At 43.0% G+C, this 21,079-nt stretch overlaps 1 protein-coding gene across 19 annotated transcripts in view; it reads right to left on the reverse strand.

The window, feature by feature from the left end:
• Positions 1-19,575, reverse strand: part of adgrl2a (adhesion G protein-coupled receptor L2a) — a 105,749-nt gene extending 86,174 nt beyond the window's left edge. For 11 of the 19 annotated variants that reach the window (XR_014869597.1, XM_085134133.1, XM_085134128.1 and 8 more), the window contains exon 1: positions 18,667-19,573. The gene's annotated coding sequence lies outside the window, so the exon portion shown is untranslated. The other 8 variants (XM_085134123.1, XM_085134124.1, XM_085134131.1 and 5 more) reach the window with 4 other exon arrangements.
• Positions 19,576-21,079: the final 1,504 nt, after the last annotated feature.

Below are 21,079 nucleotides of genomic sequence, written 5' to 3' on the forward strand. Positions count from 1 at the left end.
CTTCCCAAGACCTTTAGCGATGCTAACCTTATCAAAACTGTGTCAACTTGTATTTTTCTGTTCCTGTTTCACACATTCATGCCTTTTGAACATTGTTTAAACCCCTTTTTTTTGGGCCACTGTCTCACGTGACATCACTTTGATGTGCTAAAACGTAGCACCTTTATCTTCCTTCGCTCTCTGCCGTGCACCAAAAGCATCTCGCCGACCGAGTGAAAGCTCTGTTGAGCTGCAGCGCGGAGTAAAACGCTACAGCCACGTGGTGGAAATGCTAAAGTAAATGACAGTAACATTTAGTGCTAGAAATATTAATGATATTAGCTCGGATAGCATGAGCCAAAAAGCTTTCCATGCAGCTTGGTTTGCATTGTCATTGTTGTTATTGTCCATTTCAGAGGTAGTTTACTTAGATATGGAGCTGTTTTCACATTAGGAATGTTGCACACGTAACAAAACAGTCAGCAACACACATTTTACGTAAAAATGTAGCAGTAATGAAGCTACTTTTGGCCGGAGATGCACTACTGGAATCTCACTTGTATTCAGCGCAGCTCTACTTCTGTTTGAGTGATATTTTATGACTCCCCCCCCCCCAGACAAACAAACAAACACTACCAAGCAAATGGTCACTTCTCTGTGTTGTGACTGACCACCTTATCTCTCCACCCCCCCCTCCCGTCCCTTACATCTCTCCAGACCAAAATTCCTGTCTCCCCAGCCCATCCATACCTGTCTCTGTTGTACGAGTCTGAATGTTTGTTTTGCTCTCTTTCGCTACAAAAGCAAATGGCCTCCTCCCCGCCACAGATACAGCGTTGAAGCTGTGTAGGGTGAAACCTAATGCCTACCTGCGCGCCCAGGCATGCGTTTCACAGAACTAACGGCTCCCTTTTGTCTGTGTGTTTACACTGCTGGGCTAAGCTCAATCCTCTCACTCCCATGGACCATTAGCACATTCACCATGGGATATGGCATCACTCTGGCAACAAGGCTCACAGGACCCCATTAGAAACAGTTTTTTTCTTTTTTAGCACATTCAAAAACACAGTTCCATTTTTTTCTTTCCGAGTCTTCAGCCTGCAATTGTTAGTTAAGATTCAAAGGGCTGGATGTTATCCGTTGTACTTGCAGCTAACAAGAAAAGACCGTGAGGAATTTTGTTTGCCGTGTACAGTCAGAACTGCAAAACTCGTCCTCAGCTGCCTCCTCCACACTGGAGAACATCCGCGGCCCGAAAGGTCTTTGATCTATTTTGTCTGAGTTCTCAGACAGTGTAATAATTTATCATTGAGAAAACATGCAGAGCACACACATTAGCCAACAAAGTTATAATTAAACCTGCCATAATCAGCTCATCTAGTATGACATTGTGCCTCACCTGAGACCTCTAATTTTAGAGCCATTTAAAAGAGGTTAACAGGAGCAGAACACACACAGCCACCGGGTATTTAGTTTCAATGGAATAATATGCAGTCGTGAGGCTTAACAAATGAAAGTCGATCAAACATGTTGGATTCCAATAAAACTCTGACCCTTTTTTTCCTTTAGTTTTTTTAATCAGTCCACGCGGCACCAATTCATTTTATCAGGCTGTAAAGTCAAGGTCCAAACGTACGACGTAATCTGATCTTGAGCTGATCGTCTAACGATAAAGCTGGTGGATAGTGACCATATTAGCTTCATGTTAGCCTCATCGGCTGCTGGTTTGTCCACTTTTGCCAAAAGACATCTGTGTGTTGAGCGATGGATGATGGTAATCAGCAGTGTTGGTCAAGTTACTTGAAAAAAGTAATCAGTAACTAATTACTTCCCCCAAAAAGTAATCCCATTACTTTACTGATTACTTATTTTCAAAAGTAATTAATTACTTAGTTACTTAGTTACTTTTTAAAAACACGATTTACAACCTGAATAGGTGATAAAGTGATAGATCTTTCAGCCCAATTCTACTTTTTCTGCATAATCATCATACAAAATGTAATCAAATGGAAAAGTCTCTTTTTAAAACTTGTTTTATTAGTTTTAATCTTTTAACTTTATGCATCAAGCAACAATTTAATTATCTGCAACATTCTCTGACTGGAAGAAATTTGTTTAACATTTAAACCTATTTTCTGCACATTCCAGCACATAAAATAATTTTTGTGTGTGTTTACACTCAGTCTTTCAAATAGATGCAAGTAGAACACAGCAGAAAATAAATAAAGTCAAAGACTAGCGGTCCTGTTGCTCTATTTTCACCTGTAAAGCAGGAGTGGGGTAGGCGGAGGTTTACCCTGGTGCAGGTGTGCAGCGGTCAGTGGAAGAATCCGCGAGTTTCTCTGTGAGTTTCCCATTACGTCGTAGCTACTCGGTGTTTGCTCGGAAGTTTAGGGTTTTTTTTCGCTGTAAAAAGAAGTTTTCTTCCCACGCACAACGGACACTAATGTTTTTGTCACTTTTTATGGAATCAAACTCAAAGTAAGGTCAGTACTTCCACGCTTTAAACGCTGCACGCTCATACTCTCTCTGCACTCGATATATGATCCATTGTTGATCTGCACACAGCTGTTGTCACGAACGTCGCACTCGCTTACGTCACTGTCATGAGACATTCTCGCAAAAAAATTACGATTTTAGTAACGCAGTAACGCAGCGTTCCTACGGGAAAGTAACGGTAATCTAATTACCGTTTTTGCAATAGTAATCCCTTACTTTACTCGTTACTTGAAAAAAGTAATCGGATTACAGTAACGCATTACTGCCCATCTCTGGTAATCAGTCCTTAAAACGAATACAGCATGAACACTCAGATGAAATGAACAGTTTAACAAAATTAGGCTCCTTATCAGGATCCTTCATTATTTACTCGTGTTTTAACGTTTAACAGCGAACTATAGTTCAGGAGGAATATCTGCACATGGAGAAGGCGGCATTCATTCAGGCTCTAACCCTGGAGGCGTTAGCTGGAAAAACGAAATCTGTTAAAAATTTGTTTTATTACACGCGAGCGCTTCCGCTCTTGTCACCAAATGCCATTGTCAACAAATGTAGCCTCACTTTGCACCAGGTTCACTCTGTGCGCACCAGGAGCTACTGGATGTATGTGCCGTGACTGGCACTAGTCCTGACAAGACGCTGTGACCTACTTAACGTGTTCGTTTCGATAACCGGTCTATTGGCTTCCCGTGGTGAATTAGTCATTTTCCCTTTACAGTTGCTTTATTAGCTGATGCAGCAACAAACGTATCGAGTGATCGTTTAAGCCAAATCAGGTCTAACTAAACTGTTACAGCTCGAGTCGACACTTTATGCCAAACTTTATGGTCATAATAGGTTAAAACGTGCATTTCGGTGGATGCGTGTCTTCTTCATGGCTGAGGGTGTTTGTGTATGTAAACAGGTCTCAATATGATTTATTCTTACTTCCTTGTCATCATTGCTTAGTGTAAAAAAAGGGAGACGGCGCGCTCACGCCCTGTGTCAGAACGCTAAGACAAAGATGCCTTTAAACACTTTGCCTTGAAGGCGGCGTAGAGCCCCCGCCACAAAAGGAGAAGAAAAAAAAGGACGACTGTAGATCCGCGGTAACACGGGGACGGATGTTCTGTAAATCGACGATAACAGTCCTATACTTTAATATATTTTGTATCATGCTGTGAGTGCTTAACATGCTGAGACACCAAAGGCGCAGGCTGCAGGGAGACTGCAGACTGCCGTTCTCCTCATTAAACATGCTGAGGTCTCCCCTCTAAGCTGGGGCTTTCTTTTCCCTCTCTTCACCGTGTAACGGAAACTGCCGGTGATCTCGTTTTGACCATTTTCTCAAATAGCCCTCGACTCCGGTGTGATCTCGGAGCAGGTTTGAGCATCTCTATAACGCCGCCGCTGCGTCGAGCTGGAAGTTTGGACTCGAGACGCAGAGATGCTGTCGACGCGGGTCCTTCGACTTCACAAAACGCGCGACCGTAGCAGTCTTCTGTGATTTTTAAGCACAGATTGCTAAAATGTCAACAAGCATCGCAGTGCTCGGGCTAAACGTGAAGCCGCTGCAGACAGATGTTTAAGTACTCTGAAAAATGTAGAAGCCACAGGGGCGTGAGCCCAGAGGCTTTAAACATATGTGTGCTTGATGTACGGGCAATACAGCAGAATGCTTTATAATCAACAACTGTGTGACAAAATTAGGAATCGCAGGAGCAGTTGGTCCTCTTAGGAAAAAAAGAAATAAAAGGGCTTAGTGACTGGGAGGAAGGGGGTTATTAGAAGGGAGGGAGAGAGGATTGATTGAAAAGGACAGTTTGAAATTTAAATGCAGTGGGGGTCTGAAAACAAGAGGCAGATGTGAAAGAATGCTGGGCTTCTTAGACAAAGCTCCTGGTTGTCCCTCTCTGGCTGTTAGAGGGCCACAGGAGAATAGAAGAAGAGTTGGGCCATTCTACAAAACGAGGTCTGGGAGAATGGAGGGGGAGCCGGAATAAAGAACCTGAGTGGGGGAATGGGACACGAGTTACAATGAGAGACTGACAGCTTGCAAGTCTTGCTTGACCCTCGAATTAGCCCCTGAGCTTTCAACAAACCTCGAGAAAGAGTTGGGATGTTAATTGTCACCGAACATCACAGGGATGCAAAAGAAGGGAAACGCAGGGCCACATATTCACTGAAATGGAAATCAGAATCAACAGACCACCACAAGTTGAATGCAGGGAAGCACATTTGGTTTCTATTGGGCTTTCCCAAAACTATCCTCATACATTCATTCATATACACTATAAGAACCCTGTTATCTGTTTCTCCTGCACAGTTCGAAAAGAAAAGAGCAAAAAATCTGAAACTGGGCTCAGTCAGAAAATACTCAAGTCTCAAACGTCTTCTCAAAAGTGACGGTGTCCCTGCTTTGACACTGCTGAAATGTACATTTTGCAAGCGTAGAGATCGAGCTGGTGAGCAGATGAGTCTGGAGCCCCCCACTGAGTCGGATATAGGCCAGGAAGGAATCAAGGCTGACCTCTCTGCTGAGGGAATGATTGAGAGCAGAACCAGAGGAGCCGAGTGACACCCGACCGAACACGAGACCCGACCCTGACACGAGCCAAGCCGGTGAAATAGCGGGTCAAACACGCATGCTGTGCGACAGGACTCCTCAGCAGCAGAGATGGTTAACGGAGCAAGATTATTATGGAAGATTATTTTTATTTTATTATTACTCTGCATAGTAACATAGCTGCAGATGTCTTGATTAGGCTAGCTTACTTGAAACTTGCATGCATTATCTTGTGCATTTCATCATCTGAGAGCACATAAAACCAACTGTTTTTTGAATTTGTTCAGCACAACATTTGGATTAAACGAATCATTAGCCGGCTCTGATGCAAGCCACGCTGCACGGAAAAGGCAGTAGCATGCAAGAGGAGCCGAGTGTGACATAAGCGTGGTGCTTGTCGTGCTCTTAGTGTTTGCACCATTCATCATTTTTATGAGCCGCTCAATTAATCGATTAGGGTACTCCCCACTGGTTAGGACATATGGCTACTAAATAAAGCAATCATGAGCTAAGCCCTGAAACACTCCAGCACTTCAATACATTCAAAAATAAATGGATCGTCTAGGAGAAAGAAAAGAAGCATTGTTTTATTTTCATTTCCCTCCTTCGATGTTTTACTTGACAATAGGAAAAAAAGTATTTCTGGTCTGCCGTAGTTTTATATGTGGAGAAGCGCCACGTTTATCAGGAAAGATTTCCTCATTTAAGAACGTCAACATACGATACGTTTCAACGTGGCACTTTTCCTCTGCATTTCTAGGCACTTAGTGTTATCGCCCCCTCTGCTTGAATATATATTAAATCCATAGCCTCATAATCACTTTAGCAATGCAAGAGAAATCCTATTAGCGCTGAAAGATACCTACACCTGTCTGTCCACATGGATTATAGGCAGGTGATTTGCCACGGCAACAAAGTTTTAATACGGGTCCCATACATTTTTTTTGTTCTAATTTTGATGTTTTACTGGGAAGTGAAGTGGATTATCTCGAATGAAATTTCAAAATGTCATTTCCACTCGCTGATAGCACAAAACTATTCCTTTCAGGTCTGCAGAGATAAGAATGATTCAGCCAGGGCTGTTAAACGGTGTCTTTGCCAAATGTTCCTCCGCTTAGGAATTAATAGGCTGACATTAATACAGCAAGATAAATAGGCAGGTCAGGTAAGTGAGCCCTGCCATTATATGGGCATCTCATGGTGATAGTACCTGCCAATCAAATCCAATAAGTCCTTGACAAGGTGCGATTCACCTTGAAATGCAGAGAATGCATGCAATATGTAGTATACAGTCCCCTGTTGAGAAACCTGATCCAATTAGCGTGTGCACATAAATACTTTGCAGGGTTGACGCCCCGAGAGCATCAGCACAGCATAGAAGTTGGGTTAACGTCCGCTACACACAAACTACGTATGAGTCGCCTCTCATCTAAAACAACATGAATGTTTGCAAAAGAGGGACCAAGACCTTTTGGAAGCACAAGGCCTGGTTTTTAGTCTATGATAATAACGCCGTATTTACACGGATATGCACCAGTAAGCAGCTTTTGTGATCCTCTGCCCCCCCCCCGAATGGGTAAAACCTTCGCTTCATCCTTCTATTAAGGACTCACCATCAATAATGCACTGTGATCGTGAGGCGTTATTAAACAGGATGATTAATTTTTAAGGCAGCGGGCAGCAACACAAAACACGAAGAAAGTAACGGAGACGACGACTTGTGAGAGACGCGTTTCAGCGCGAGCGTGAAAATGAGCCACTTATTTGCGACTTTTGCGTCCAGGCGACGAGAAGCAGAGAAGCTGAAAAACGAAGGAACGTTTTCACCTCGACTGACAGATATGTCGTTAAGTAAATTTACATTGCAGACCGTCTGCATCATCTTCTCCTTTGTGGCTTTTATGTTTAACAACGTCTTAATAGAAGCTTTTACCCAGACTCACTGCAGTGCCCCTAATACAATTTCTCTGTATTTGTTGATGCATCAGAGGCAAAAATTGGCAAGAATTGCATCAAATCCTGTAAAACTAGTTATTGTGTTACTGTGGAAATGTATATATTTTTGAAGGATGTTAGAGGCCCTATGCTTAATGTCTAATTAATGCTTTTAACCTTTCTGTGGCTCAGGGGAAGGACAAAGCCAAAACCAAAAGGGCCACTGCATCATCTCAGTCATCAGCTAAACAGGAAGAGAAGCAACACGAATGATTTCAGCAGTGGATGTACAGTAGCGCACTTCACCCGAGCGCATTTCTATCCCACTACTGCCGAATCTATTTTCAATCTAAAAGATGGCACGAATGCCTTTGTCAGACGGGGGGAGCGGCGTACATCAAGCTAAAACAAGGTATAGCGCTGTGTCTCGTCAGGAAGCTTAGACAAAAGAAGTGGGTGTAGTCTTTCCTGAATGCAATCACTTGTCAGCCCTAAATCTTCACTCAGCACTGCCGTGACAGGTAACGGTGCTTTTTAAACCGATGAATGTATATTGGCCTTTTTTTAAAGATACAGAAAATGTCTAAAAGGCATTTTGCTGCCGCTCACAGATGTTTTACACACTCTGCTGCACAATAACATGAAACATATTTTCATTAAAAGAATGAAAAAGGGGTGAGACTACATAGTTTGTTTGTTTAAAGAAAAAAGCATCTAATATGGCATTTATACACCGCAGCACGACATGAGCATTGAATTTTTGGGGAGGCTGCTTCATTAGATTTCCTCGTGCCGTCCCAGCGTCACTGCTCCTTGCCCTCTCCCCACCTTCAGCTGGGAAAGGGAGAGGACAGTTTTGGGGCTGAGCTTTCTCTACCGTCCTCATTTGCATAACATCAGCAGCGCGAGGGGGATTGTGATGCAAACAAGCCCAGATTGGCTCGTTCCATCTCCCCCAACTTTAATAACTAAGGTGTTATAGGTTCTCACTCCCGCCTGCTCACTGCACAATGGATCAGCCTTCTTTGAGACTGAGAGAGAGATTCGATTTTTTAAAATAGGTGGAAAAGTTTCAACTGCAGTTTGGATGATTAAAGAAAACCTGCGTGCAGTGCTGTTGCACTTTGCCCGAATTTAAACACGTGGCAGGCCACAGGAGGATGAAAAAATCTTCATTATGGGCGAAAACATCTCTTTTCACCGATGTTCCTCATTTCCCAACTGACCATGATTTGGGCTTGACATGAATAAAGAAAAAATATGTAAATGAATCGGTGGCTTATGTTATCGTCCCCTGCCACCCACAGTAGGACAGCAGATACAGCAATCGCTGCTTCTGCACCTTGTGTATGTTTAATATGTGTTTGTTCCTTTGTGATAACAAAAAAAAAAAAAAGGGGGGGGGGGATAAACAGGGCTTTCTTTTGTTGTTGTTTTTTTCTCCTTCGAATAACTGGACCAAAGTCAGGGAATCCAAAGACACAAGGAGAGAGAGAGCAGACAAATACAGGAGACTGTCAAGCAGACTGCGATAAAACATTCACTGTGAAATTATCTCCCTGTCATAAGGTCCTCCTGTTTTGAATACCAAAGGGATTCAAATTCCCAAACAAACTATGAGAGGTTGACCAATTTTGTGCTCTGCTAAACGATAGCGGATTGCAGGGCAGGTTGTAGCTTTGAACCGCCGCGGTTTGAGGTAGCAGGAAGCCAAGATTTTAATCTCCGCATGTCTGCATAGGTAATCCATTGAAGTGTAATTGCTACAGTTCTAAGTTATACAGAAGAATGACAGAAGAATGAGACTCACTATGAATATGAAGTGAGTGAGAACACAAAGTCCCCACAGTGGCAGAGGAGGAGCAAAACACTTTGACAAGGACTCTTGCTGGGGAGGAAAACTATCCTCTGAAGATCAACAAGCGCCAATATGGCTGATTTCTTTATTTTATGTTTTTTTAACAAGACGCACCATTCGGAGACACAAAACGAAGCGAGCCGCGCAGATGAAATGTTAGGATTTATGCGACTAAAGCGGCTAGCTAAGATGAACCTGTTCCTGTTAGCAACAGCGTTTCATCTTGGTGGATACTAAGGATGTGAAAGAGGTGAGGAAGAGGAAACAGTTACGGATTTATGAAATTAATTAAAATGCAGCCGAATGTGTAGCGTGCAAACTTTCTGGAATTTCCACATTAAATATAAGAGATGCTACTTGCAACCTTTTGCTTTCGTGGCCTTTTTGCAGAAGTGTTTTCTTTAAATATCACTCTTTGCAAAAACATGAAAATCCAGGAAGCTTGAAAAGACTGGAAGGTGCAACCTGATACTGACTGTGTTTTTTAACACTGAAAACAAATGGGTATATGAAGGACTTAATGTTATGAAAGGTAACTACAGAATAAAATCAATACATTTAACATGTCAGGTTTTTTTTACACCAAAACATCTGCAGCAACATTTGGCATTTTTTGAGCCTGCTGCTGCTCCAGTTGTATGAATTGTGTCTAAACTCACTCATCATTTAAATATCAAGCATGCACCTGAGAAAGTCTTATGGGCAGTGACTTTCAGAAACGTCCCCGAGTAATGCTTGCACAATCCTGCTTTTTCCACACTGCTTCCACGGGAGCCTCGAGCCTTTTCAGGTGAGAGAATAAAAGATCCCTTTTTTTCTGGCCCTTGCAGTAAACTGTAAAACGAGTAGGCGTTGCAGCGTCTGCACCATCTCTCGCTGATTGTTAAGGCTCAGTTTTGGTGTCTGGAACCCACATTTCAACACCAGCGTTTACAGAGCAAATGCTCGTCTTAGGTAGACCTTTAACACGTAAAGAAAAACAAGCTAAACATTTAGGCAACATTTACTACCTCGCCCTGATACCCAGAGAGATGTTTTCAGGGAGCACAGAGAAACTTTTCCAGGCACGTCTCTGCCTTCTCGGAGTTGAAGCTTCTCGCCTACCCCCGGGCCGGGCTGATGGTAATGGCTGCAGGAGCCGCTTCCTGTCAGCTCACTCCAGACTCACTAGTAATCAGCTCGAGCTGATGAATGACAGAAATGCCACTGGCTCCACTTTTTACAACGACAAAAAAAAAAAAAAGCACCAGTTTCTGCCCCCCACCCACCCACCCATTTGACTGTCCTCTTTACACAGCTTTTTTCCCCCATTTCCATCAACTACTACAAAATAGCACTCATCACATTGGTTCAGCTGCTGATGCTGAAGCTAAAAATGAAACGTGTGTTGCCGGGCACAGATGCAGTACTTGAGAATTTGTAGAGCTTGCTCAGAGCTTTCTGTCTGGTCATCATTTAACCTTGCTTTCATTTTATCACTGGGTGATTTATAAGGACGTGAACACGTGTTCGCTTTAATGGTCCCAGTACAAAAACAGAGCTATAAAGTAGATAAAACTACTTTTTTTCCCTGCTTTGGCTTATCTGTGTTTATTTCTTAGCAGGTCATGGCACTTTCTGGCCTCATTTATCTCTTTTCATGCCACACACACACACACACACACACACACACACGAAATATCCACCAAACACAAAACCTGACCTATTTTTTTTCTTGAACAAACTAAAATTTTTAGTTTAAAAATTTTTGTTTTTAGCAATAAATATGTTACAGCATTGCGAGGCTGCTTTTTACACACCTCAAATTATTGTTAATTTTTTAAGTTATTTAAGAAATAAGCAAAGCGATAAAACTTAACTTTCACTATAACGACAAATCCAAATATCGTTCAATTTTAATTTCTGAAATAATCAAAAATATGTAAAAATGTAGCAGCTTAAAAAAATGCATTATAACACAACAAAGAAGAACATTTTTGCCACCTACGCAGATACTGGACATTTGGCCGGTAATGAAATTTTAGCCTTAAATATTTATTACATGCTCTTATTGTTTGCGCTTATTGCAAGGAATCTATACACTGAGCGTCCTCAGTTTTATTGCAGTTGTGCAACTAATAGCATTTCTTCTGCTTCTGCACGTCCTGCTCGCAGTCACAACATAACAGATGTGAAGTATAAGCTGCAGTTCTCACACTCATCTTAATTACTTAAACCGGTTTGCTGTGGACTGAATTAGACAAACCGGTGGCTCTAATGGATAAAGCAGTCAGGGTATGTGTGATTTATAACAGCATTCACACCAGCAGAGCTGCCTCACACCTCATTTAGAAGGAGGCACGATGAATTATTAGGGCAGCCTGTATATGTCTTTTTCCTGTGCAAATGCCAAGAAGATCAAATCAGCACAGAGACGCAGTGAGGTGTCAATATTAAGCACTCCAAATTTCATCATAAATACATGAATAATTTGACGTCTCCATCTACACACGCACACGTTCAGGAGCAACTTCTCTGCAGTATTTAAGATGTTCATTACCTCACCCCCACGGCAGTAGAGGAGGAGTTGGATCCAACAGGCAGCAGTGAATGCCAGGCCTGGCACAGCTGTACAAGCAAAGCTGTAAAGAGAAGTCACCGGCCACTGTCGCTCAATCTTCCCCTGTGTTAATCCCACACTGTCTGCATCCACGTCAGACCCATTCCTCACATCCTTGCATTGCTTTTCACACCCCTAAGTTCAATTTGGCAGGAAAGTGGACACGTTGCATCACTTCTCCTGGCTGAAAATTCTCTCGGCATTGTTCCCCTCCAATAATCTTGTTTCTGAGACAGCATGATGGCTGTGTTATCATGTACAATCGATTCACTAGTCATTTTCTGCAAAATATTTTCTTGCTTCTTGCGTTCTCTTTCAGGTACTCGCCGAAGCGTGTAAAGTGAACGCACAAACCTGAGTTTTACTCGTGCATTTCCACGCCGGAGCCCCGGCTTTGTGACTTATATGGCGCGGCAAATATGTGTACATATGAGATTTAAAAGCCTTTAATGCCCCTGAATCTCTTCGTGGCTGATCAGATCATCTTCTGAATGGCCTCGATACACAAACATGCGGCGTGTGTGTACAGAGGAGTCGGCTCCATTTATCTGCATTCATCCTTCACATTATCATGGAGAGACAGCTTGCTGTCATGTCCCGGACCGTTGCTGTGGCTGGACAAACGCGCTGAAAAATGGACCTGAAAGTGTTGGGCACGTTTTACTAAACAAGCCCTTCTATGTTTTATAGACTTTTGAGCTCCAGCGGAACCAAATCCCGGCCTTCGGGGCAGAAACTTTATTTTAACATCTCTGTTTTTGGGGGAAGGACTGACATTTTGTCCTCTGCCTTCAAAATGTTTTCCCAAGAAGCTTCTCCTCAGTTGACCTACGCAGAGACCATTGCCTCTGGCTTGTCACAGGGACAAGAGTGATGCGGCTCTATGGGTAACAGAGAGGGAGGCTCTGTACTGAGACAGCAGCAGGTGCAGCCGTGACAGTTGCCGTGTTGTTGCTAGCCCCACACTGTAGTCAAGATGAGGTTCACAGATGTAGCCACTCAGTGCAGTGGTTTATTGGCTGCCTGAAACAATGCATCTCTGTCAAGAACAACTCCTCCTAAGGCCATCGCAGCCTAACAGCGCTGCGTATGAAACAAGGCGTAGAAAAAGCTCATTCTGACACACAAGGTCAATTCAGCTCCACAGCAACACAATCAAAGCTCCCCTCGCTGTGCCAGAAAGCAAAACAAACACCAACCCGGAGCAATCACGCTCAAACGTGGAGGCTTCAGCCACATTTTCATATTCAGCCATGTGCATAATAATAAAGATAACAATAAAAATATCAATAATAATTCCAGTGGCACCTTGAGATTTATGCTATGAGCATTATCGCCATTTATCAAAGCATATTTGTGACTAATTATCAGCAGTGCTACCTGAGGCTGCACTTTAGCCCACATGCACCGAGTAAAGTAATGGCTCCCATTTTCCCGCGGCCCTTTTCATTTTTTTTTTCTCTCCCGTTGGACAAGAGAAAGCAAACCTGATTCTTTTCTTCAATTCAGCTGTGAAGCAGTCCACAAAGTCCAGTCCAACCTTGTGTTTTGTTGAATCTGAGAGTAGTAGAGATCTGAGATAATATGACTATTGTTTTCCTGTAAAGCACCCAGTCTCTGCTTGTTCAATTACTGGAAGGAGCCTCAACGAGGGCGGTTAAATCATTTGCAGAGACATTATCTACGCAGAGAGAGAAAGACAGAAAGAGAGGGAGGGTGTGTGGCGGGGAGGTGGGGAGGGTGAGGAGGAGGGGAGAGCCGGCATAGGGGCCAAACTTTAGTTTGGAGAGGAAATAGAAACATTTTTGTGGACCACACATGGAGGGTGCTGCGAGGATAAAAGCAGCAGGACTCATGATTCACTGCAGGAAATTAATAGACTAATACAGCTCTCCGTTTCACTGCCAAAAACCACATAATAAGATAAAATTGTTTTCATTACAGGTGATGATGGATATCTATGTAGATTATTAAAATGTACACAGAATTCACGAGCGCGAGAGAGACCTTCCTCCTCACATGTCGCCTACAAACAAAAAGCGACTCGCGAGCGCTCGTCTGTCAGCGTGAGCAATCATTAAGAGATAATTTGATTGTTTTTTCAACCTCGGCTGTGTTTGATGTCTCTGGCATGGTAGCAATTGAACAGACAATTATTTTGTTGATTAGCTTAGTTTTTAGCAACTTACCACGCCTGTGATATTCCTCTGAAACTCCCAGACCAGACGCTCAACTCCATCTGACTTGGCAGCTACGTTACAAGAACAAAGCTTCTGCACTCCCTAACTACATACTGTCAAATAAAATATGAAGGAAAACCAGCGCCTAAACAAATAAACGTATAGAATAAAATATGCAACGATGGGGGCGGTAAAAGAAAAAGCAGAACCAAACATGTATTTGGGAGGACTTTAGCTGCAAATAAGGAAGTGCACCGTTTATGGGAGTGGATCTACCTGCAGCTCACTTTGACTTTTAGAGTATTTTAACACTGGAAACACTGCTGTGTGTTTTTAATGCATCCCAAAATGCTTCATGTATAGTTTTCTGAATCATCTCCCAGTAGATCAATATCCAAACACTTGAGAAGAACTCTAAAACCAAATATTCTCACATCCTCTTGTTCCTCATTTTTCATCCACTGGAGAAACAACTACTGCTTTTTTAGATATAATATATATGTTTTAGTTCAGTGTTTCTGTTCCCTACAGATTTCTTTAAGAGGGTCCCGCTTCACTAGACTGCTAAACAGTCAACAACAAACAGGTACATAAATAATTTGGCATATTTAAAATAAAAGCGCTGCCACTCAAACAAAGCAAAATGATATTGAAATGTCAAACTCGACTTACCATTTCTGTTCGCTGCAAGAATGTCGGCTTGAATATGCTGGAGAACATCCATATCCCATTGTGAGATTATTTTTGAAAAAAATAATAAAGAAGCAACTTTTCTTACTTGCAATGAGTCACAATTGTCAAGGACAACAGCCTATATGGAGGAAATATATTGCTCTGCCGTGTTTACCCACACCATCCCTAAATAAGAGCCCTGTCTTGTTGGAAAAGGGGCTTTTAAATGTGGATGTGCTTCGCTCGCCTATAATCCAGCCGAGACATTACTCCTTCCCCTGGCAGACGTCCGCAGATCCCCCCTCTCTCCCAGCCAGGCCTTGCTCTCCGCTGCTATGGCAGAGCCGCAATAACTGCTGTTTGCTTAGAGCCTTGCCTCCCAAGTTCTCCTCTGTCACACTGAAATTGAATATTTTCCCAAATAGTGTTGCAGCTGTGCACAGATAAGGACGAGTCCTGTTCACATAGCACAAAAATGAGACTGTGTGTGTGTGTGTGTGTGTGTGTGTGTGTGTGTGTGTTTCAACCTTCTTTAAATTACAATAGGAATAAATGTAACAACTTATATATAAAAGCATCAAAAATAACCACAATGTCAGGTCTGAAAATTAAGAAATAATATTTTTAAATAATTTTTAAAAAAAAACATATAATTTATTTGCAATCTCGCTTTTTATACCTCTAGAGATTAATATATATATAAAAAAAAATTTTTAATTACAATTTGTTGATCAAATTTCCACCCATCTTGGCAGAATTTTCTCTCACTTCCTTCTTCGAGTGACCTAAACACACGTTGCTAATACGAGCAGTGTTTTGAACACGTTGTAAAAAAGGCAAACAGAACGGCGTGCTACGCCCAGTCGTCCTGTGACCAGAGGACACACAAAAAAGGAGATTTTATGACCCAGTTTTGCACTTTGCACGGCCTTATCTCCAAATACCTTTCATAAAAAGAGATGCCAGATAAGCTAAGGGAGACTGCCACTTAGCCAGTGCAGACAAACCATCGTGACATCTATCGGCTAACGCTCATGCTGTTTCTTGTCATCAGACGTTGAATGGAGCCCTACTTTCCACTCAGAGTAATGCTCTGCTAGGAAATTATTTAGGCAAGCAGAAAGTTTCACCTGCCATTTCAGGGGCACCGAATCCCCCCGCTGCACCAGAGGCCTTTGGCAAGTGGAAACAAATGTTTCACAAAATGGCAGGGAGGGGAACACACTAGCGCACTAGCGTTTTACTGATTGCCAATCGTAAAATAAAATCAGTCATGAAAGGGGAGGTACGCTGGCCCACCAAAGCCCTGCACATTACATCAAATTTGCCATAGCTTGCTTTTACAGCCTTGTTTATTCCCTTTAATGGCAAGCAGTTATCCGCACAGTATGACTCCATGTAGGTGGTTAAGGCAAAAGAAAAGATTGCATCTGAAAACACAAACCCACAATTTACACGCCAAATAAGCAATGGGATGTAAATCTAACTCCCTGCAATCCTCTTCTGCTGACACACTCAAAGCCTCCGTCGTTTCTGTTATTATTTGGGGGGGGGGGGTGGATTATATGTGGAGCAGCTAGCACATCATTTGCAACAACAACTACACTTTTAAATTGGTCATTGTTCCTTAGCTAACAAAGACTCTGACGCGCAGGAAGGACAGCAGAGATGGGCTCACACGAACGAAGAGCATCCTGACAGCGCGAGGCTGGCACAAGCTATCCATTCAGCCACAAAGCAACCTTTAAATCAGTCGTAGTGGCTCGCCAATCGCAGTCTCACATCCACACTCGTGACAGAGACACACACAAAGCAAAGTGAGCAAATGCCACCACCGGTCAGCATGTGCAAGCTCACGGTGAATAAAATCGATAACAAATTACCTTAATAAAACCAGAGTGGAACAAGCCTGGCTTGTTGGGATATTCAAAAAAAATCTGGACAGGCAATGAAGGCGGCGTCATTTCTGTTTAATCCACACGTCAAATATCCAAAAAGCTCAGCTGCTGTTCTGAGGAGGGGACCATCCCAGCAGAAAATGGAGCTAGAGTCCATAATGTGGCAAATTTGGATGTGCTCACACCCACTCGCTCGAGAGCCTCGCGTTCTACACCAAAGTTTACTAAAGAGTGATATGTCTCCCTCAGACCCATACAGGAGTGCGCCGGGCTCTATTGATCCGCCAGTGGAGACGAACACGCAAGCGAATAGAGGCAACGTGGGGCTCTGGCACATCAAGAGCAGCTTCAGTTCTTTGAAACCGGACGCACTTCCATTCAAACGAGGCTACAGGCTGAAAAAGGTGCTCTCATACTGGTAAACTACTCATAATAGGGCTTAAGATATCAAGCAACGACATCTGAGAAGACAGTCTCCTTCTTTAGGACGCATTCACAGGTAGATTACATTATTTCCACTGAGTGTAGATAGACCTGGATTTCTTCTCAGACTCCCACACCAAATCACACAATTTTATTACTTTAACCAAGAATCAAACATCGCCAGCATTTATACATTTTGAATTTCGTGTCATTTTCATCCCCCGTTGTTTACTACAACTGACTCGTTGTGAGGATGCCATGGCACGGATGTTATATGCAAGATGTCAGAGGGACGTGTGCACAAGAAGAATGGAGAAAGAAACTTGAGTTTTACTGGCTCACACACTCGTTCTGAAGCCTTTCAGGATCAGCCAAAACCAGTGGCAGAATATAACTCCTTCAATTGTGCAAGGACCACTTTGATATGCTAATATGTTCCTTCCAAACAGCTGGAATTTGCACTCACATTAGCCTGATTTTACCTTTTTTTTAATACAAGCAAAAGGAAATGGAATCATCATCACAATACTAAAAAAAGTATTCAGGGAGCAGCAGCCATGCTTCTTATAAATTCCTTAAATTTCAACACTTTTTTATTGAGAGTATGGATTTGTGGAGAAGATGAGAAGATGACTTTGCAATTAGGTTTATTTTGTTTCTCATTTGAAAAATTATCTAAGAATATATGAGGCAAAAGGGGGGAAAATATCCTCTTTTACTCTAACTCTATAACCCGCTGTGGGCAAGTACGTATACGTGAGAATGTGCTGTGCAGATATATTAAAGATAGACATGAGGGACATCTATGGACAGTAATCCAGGCAGGAATTCGGAGGTCTGTCTCTCGCCTTCTTAAGATTAGTCCTGAACCCCCAAAAGAGAAGAAGATGAAGAAAAAAAAAACTGTGGGCATGTGAAGTCTGCTGGAGCTAAATTTAACCCGATCCTCTGATCGATCACTGAAGATTGCTGCTCCGCTCCAGGCAGCCATGCATCAGCGGTGACCGCTGTGTGTTTCTCCAGCAAAAGGAGAGGCACGCACCGCACCGCATGTGCGCGTCTCCCGCCTCCTGTTTAACACATGGTTGACAAGACACGTTCGGAATCGGTGGGCCTAAATAATAAATGCGCAGTAAAAGGATTTAATTTTTACTGCCACTCTGCGCCCGCTGGGTTTGAGTTAAGTGTAAGCAAACCAAATCAGTTCCTATTTTTTACGCTCTCGTCTTTTTATTTTTATTTCACCATTTCATTCCAACGTCACCTTCCACCCTCGGAGCCAGCTGCCTCACAGGCTAGCTCTGGGGCAAAACTAATTATTACATCTCTAGTTGAGGCTCGAATTATTTTCTGTCTGTTTCTTTCTTTCGGTTTTTTTTTGTGTTTTTTTGGGACAAATAGCCTAACCCCAATTATAATGGATTAGCCCGTGAATGCTCTCCAGAAACAGGCAGACAACACTTCTCAGGTCACAGCTTCCAGCGTAAATCCCCATTCAAAGCAACAAGACCCATCAGTGGATTTAAAAAACCCTCAGTGGCCAACACCACCAGCAAAACTCCACCTCAACTTTGGAGGCATAAATCCCAATTAAATGACGCTTTACGTGTTCTGGTTCATAGGAATCGCGCTGCCGAGCCCCCCTACACACACACACATTCACAAACACACACACGCACTTTAAAATTGTTTCAATTCAGACTCGGCAGCCGAACAAATCAATCCACATCTGGTTATGTTTTGATTAAGCACTTTTCAATTAACCACGGCACCCGTCGGTCCTCCACCGCAGACTGCGCTGCTGTTTTTTTAATTAATCATTATTATTATTTTAGTCTCGTTAAACTTATGGTGCCTCTATTATAATCCGAATTTCCTAAAACAACTGACTCACACACAATGTCAAATCTGACTCGCCGTCTATCGTTTTCTAAACAAGTTTCGAAACGCGACGTTCAGAAGTGACCGAGGCAGAAGGTAAAAGTTACAATACTTTAGTTTGTGTTTGGATGTTTCACAAGTTTTGATGGTATTAATGCGCAGAAGGAGAGGGGGGGTAAAATAAAATCTACTCTTACCTTTCTCGAAAAGCAGCGTAGCCACGCGGGGCTTGATTGAAGACTGAGTAGGAAACTGTGAGCTGTATAAAAAAGATTCGTTTAAAAAATGTCAGATTGTGGAAAGGCAGTCTGATGTGAACTCCTCTGCAGCGAAGAGAGTGCGTCTGCAGGTCTCAGGCATGCTCGCCTTGTCTGGGACAGAGGCTGGCTTTCAAGCGGCAGGTCTCCCTTTCTGCCCGTACATTCCCCTGCACCGAGCGCACACTTCCATGGCACGCAAGGTGTTGCTCTGAGCTCAGTCCTAACTCATCAGCCACCTCATGCACACCTCTGAGCGGCTCATACAGTCTCGGCTCTCCCTGTGCGTGCGCCCTCACTCCCCGACGCAGCAGCAGCAGCAGCGGTGACAACAAGAGTCAAAGAGAAGCGAAGCTCGGGGACCAAAAAAACAAGGACTTGAGTGACTGAGAGGGACAGACAAGAGTGGGGCTTTTCAGTGTCTGGTGGAGGGGAGAAGACGAAGATCTCTCTGCGCTACTGTAGCCGCCGCCGGTGCTGCTCTCCTGGCTCCCCTGAATGATACTGTGTGGGGACTGGGCAAGTTTCAGCGGCTAGCCTCTGGAAAAGATCCCGCTCACAGTGTTGAGACACTTGGAGGAAGCAGCGCTGAGCGGGCTTCCAGTGAACAGCGCCAGTGCAGTTGATAGCAGGCTGCCGACTGCAGGAGCTGTCTGAGCGCAGGTCTACACTAAAACCTGACATGGATTCTGGATCCAGCACGGCTCGGAGTCTAGACGCGTCACAGACTGTCCTCATCAACTTATCATCATGCCTGGCAGGACTGTGCTCAGCTTATTTTCCTACAGAGGGGCTATTCCACTGCATCACACAGAAAGTAAAGATTTATTACGAGTGCAGCGCCTTCATTTTTGGCCCCACGTTTTTTTTTCTGCTTAAAGAAGCAACACTGCCTTCCTTTTGGGTATGAGAGGCCCATATTCTGTCACAGTAGGCAGTCCGGCCTATTCAACCAATGACAGTGGAGTCATTCTACTGTAATACTACCAAGCATCAAAAGAACACGGTCGTGCACACAGACCTTTTTCTCCCTCGCTCAAACCAGCCCCATTTGGACGGCACTCTGGCCCATGCAGCAGTGGTCAAGCTGCCGCTGGTGTGTAGAGCCAAGCGTGTGCGGAGCCAAGCAGTTTTTCAAATCAAGAACCTCTTCAGAGTCGTGAATGTATTTTTTCACCCTTTTTTTTTCCATCGCTCCTCTTTTCCTTTACATGATTCATGACACCATTCAGCAGTCCATGGATTTCTTTTCAGGCTTCTGGGACTTTGACCCTGGCGCTCCTTACTGCATGCAGTATGTTATATTGGTTTTCTACATTATACTCCACTGTGGGTAAAATGCAGATTATTACACTTCATCGTGAACAGCATTTCTTTCTGTAATGAAGCTGAGCTCTGATATATATTTTTTCCTATTAAAACAAACAAATATATATTTATGAAAGTTTGAAAATCTAATTATCGGCACAGCTGCTATTTGGCGTTTTTTATTAGGGCCACTTTTTGATTTCACAATATCTAAAAATAAACACAGCTGTTTCATGTTTATATTTGAGTCTTGCTAATACTTGGAGCGTGCTGTAATCTGGTTAAGGAATGCCGTTAAACATCAGGTAGAGCGCAGGCACACACCTGGCTTCAATAGAAAAAAAAAGCCCGCTGTCTTTCACCCACTATGGGGAAAAATGAAGTTGAGTCATGCTTGCCAGGTGAAGGTGAACGCAGGAGAGGGGCAGGCTTGTGTTTTCATAAGCATAATTTTACATAATAATACAGGCCGTTTTTGCAAGGGACAAAAAAAGAGAAAACAGATGTAATAAAAGGTCATCCAGTGACAGGCATCCATATCTGGGAGAGATGTTTATTCATAAGCTGGGACTAAAAACACATGTGGTCTCTCTGGCTGCAACAGCTTAAACTGCCATTTTGCATTTGGAGTCATTTGAATATGTTTCCTCGGATTGTCAACAGAGGGCATTAGACTTGTATTATTATTATTATGAATGTACTCAGTTCACTGAATTGTAAGATGCACAGCACAAACAGGCAAAGATCTGATTTTTCTGTTTGTTTGTTAATGACAGTCTTGCTGGCGTCTGATCCCCAGTCAGTTTCCTGACCAGCGCATAAATGGTTCATGTGCAATTGTTAATGAATAACTGTGATGTAATCATATCCTGCAAAGGTAGCAGACTATTGCACGTAATCACTCACCAAATGGCGCGTGATACCTGCTGGCTCTTACTCAACCCAGACACGCCGAGGTGAAAAACAACATCGTAATTATCAAAGCCTTTTCAAATATCAAGTATATACTGTTAATCAACCAAAACTGAAAATGTTAATGTGTGTT

The sequence above is a fragment of the Neolamprologus multifasciatus genome, chromosome 15 (assembly GCF_963576455.1).
Source record: "Neolamprologus multifasciatus chromosome 15, fNeoMul1.2, whole genome shotgun sequence".
Taxonomy (NCBI): domain Eukaryota; kingdom Metazoa; phylum Chordata; class Actinopteri; order Cichliformes; family Cichlidae; genus Neolamprologus; species Neolamprologus multifasciatus.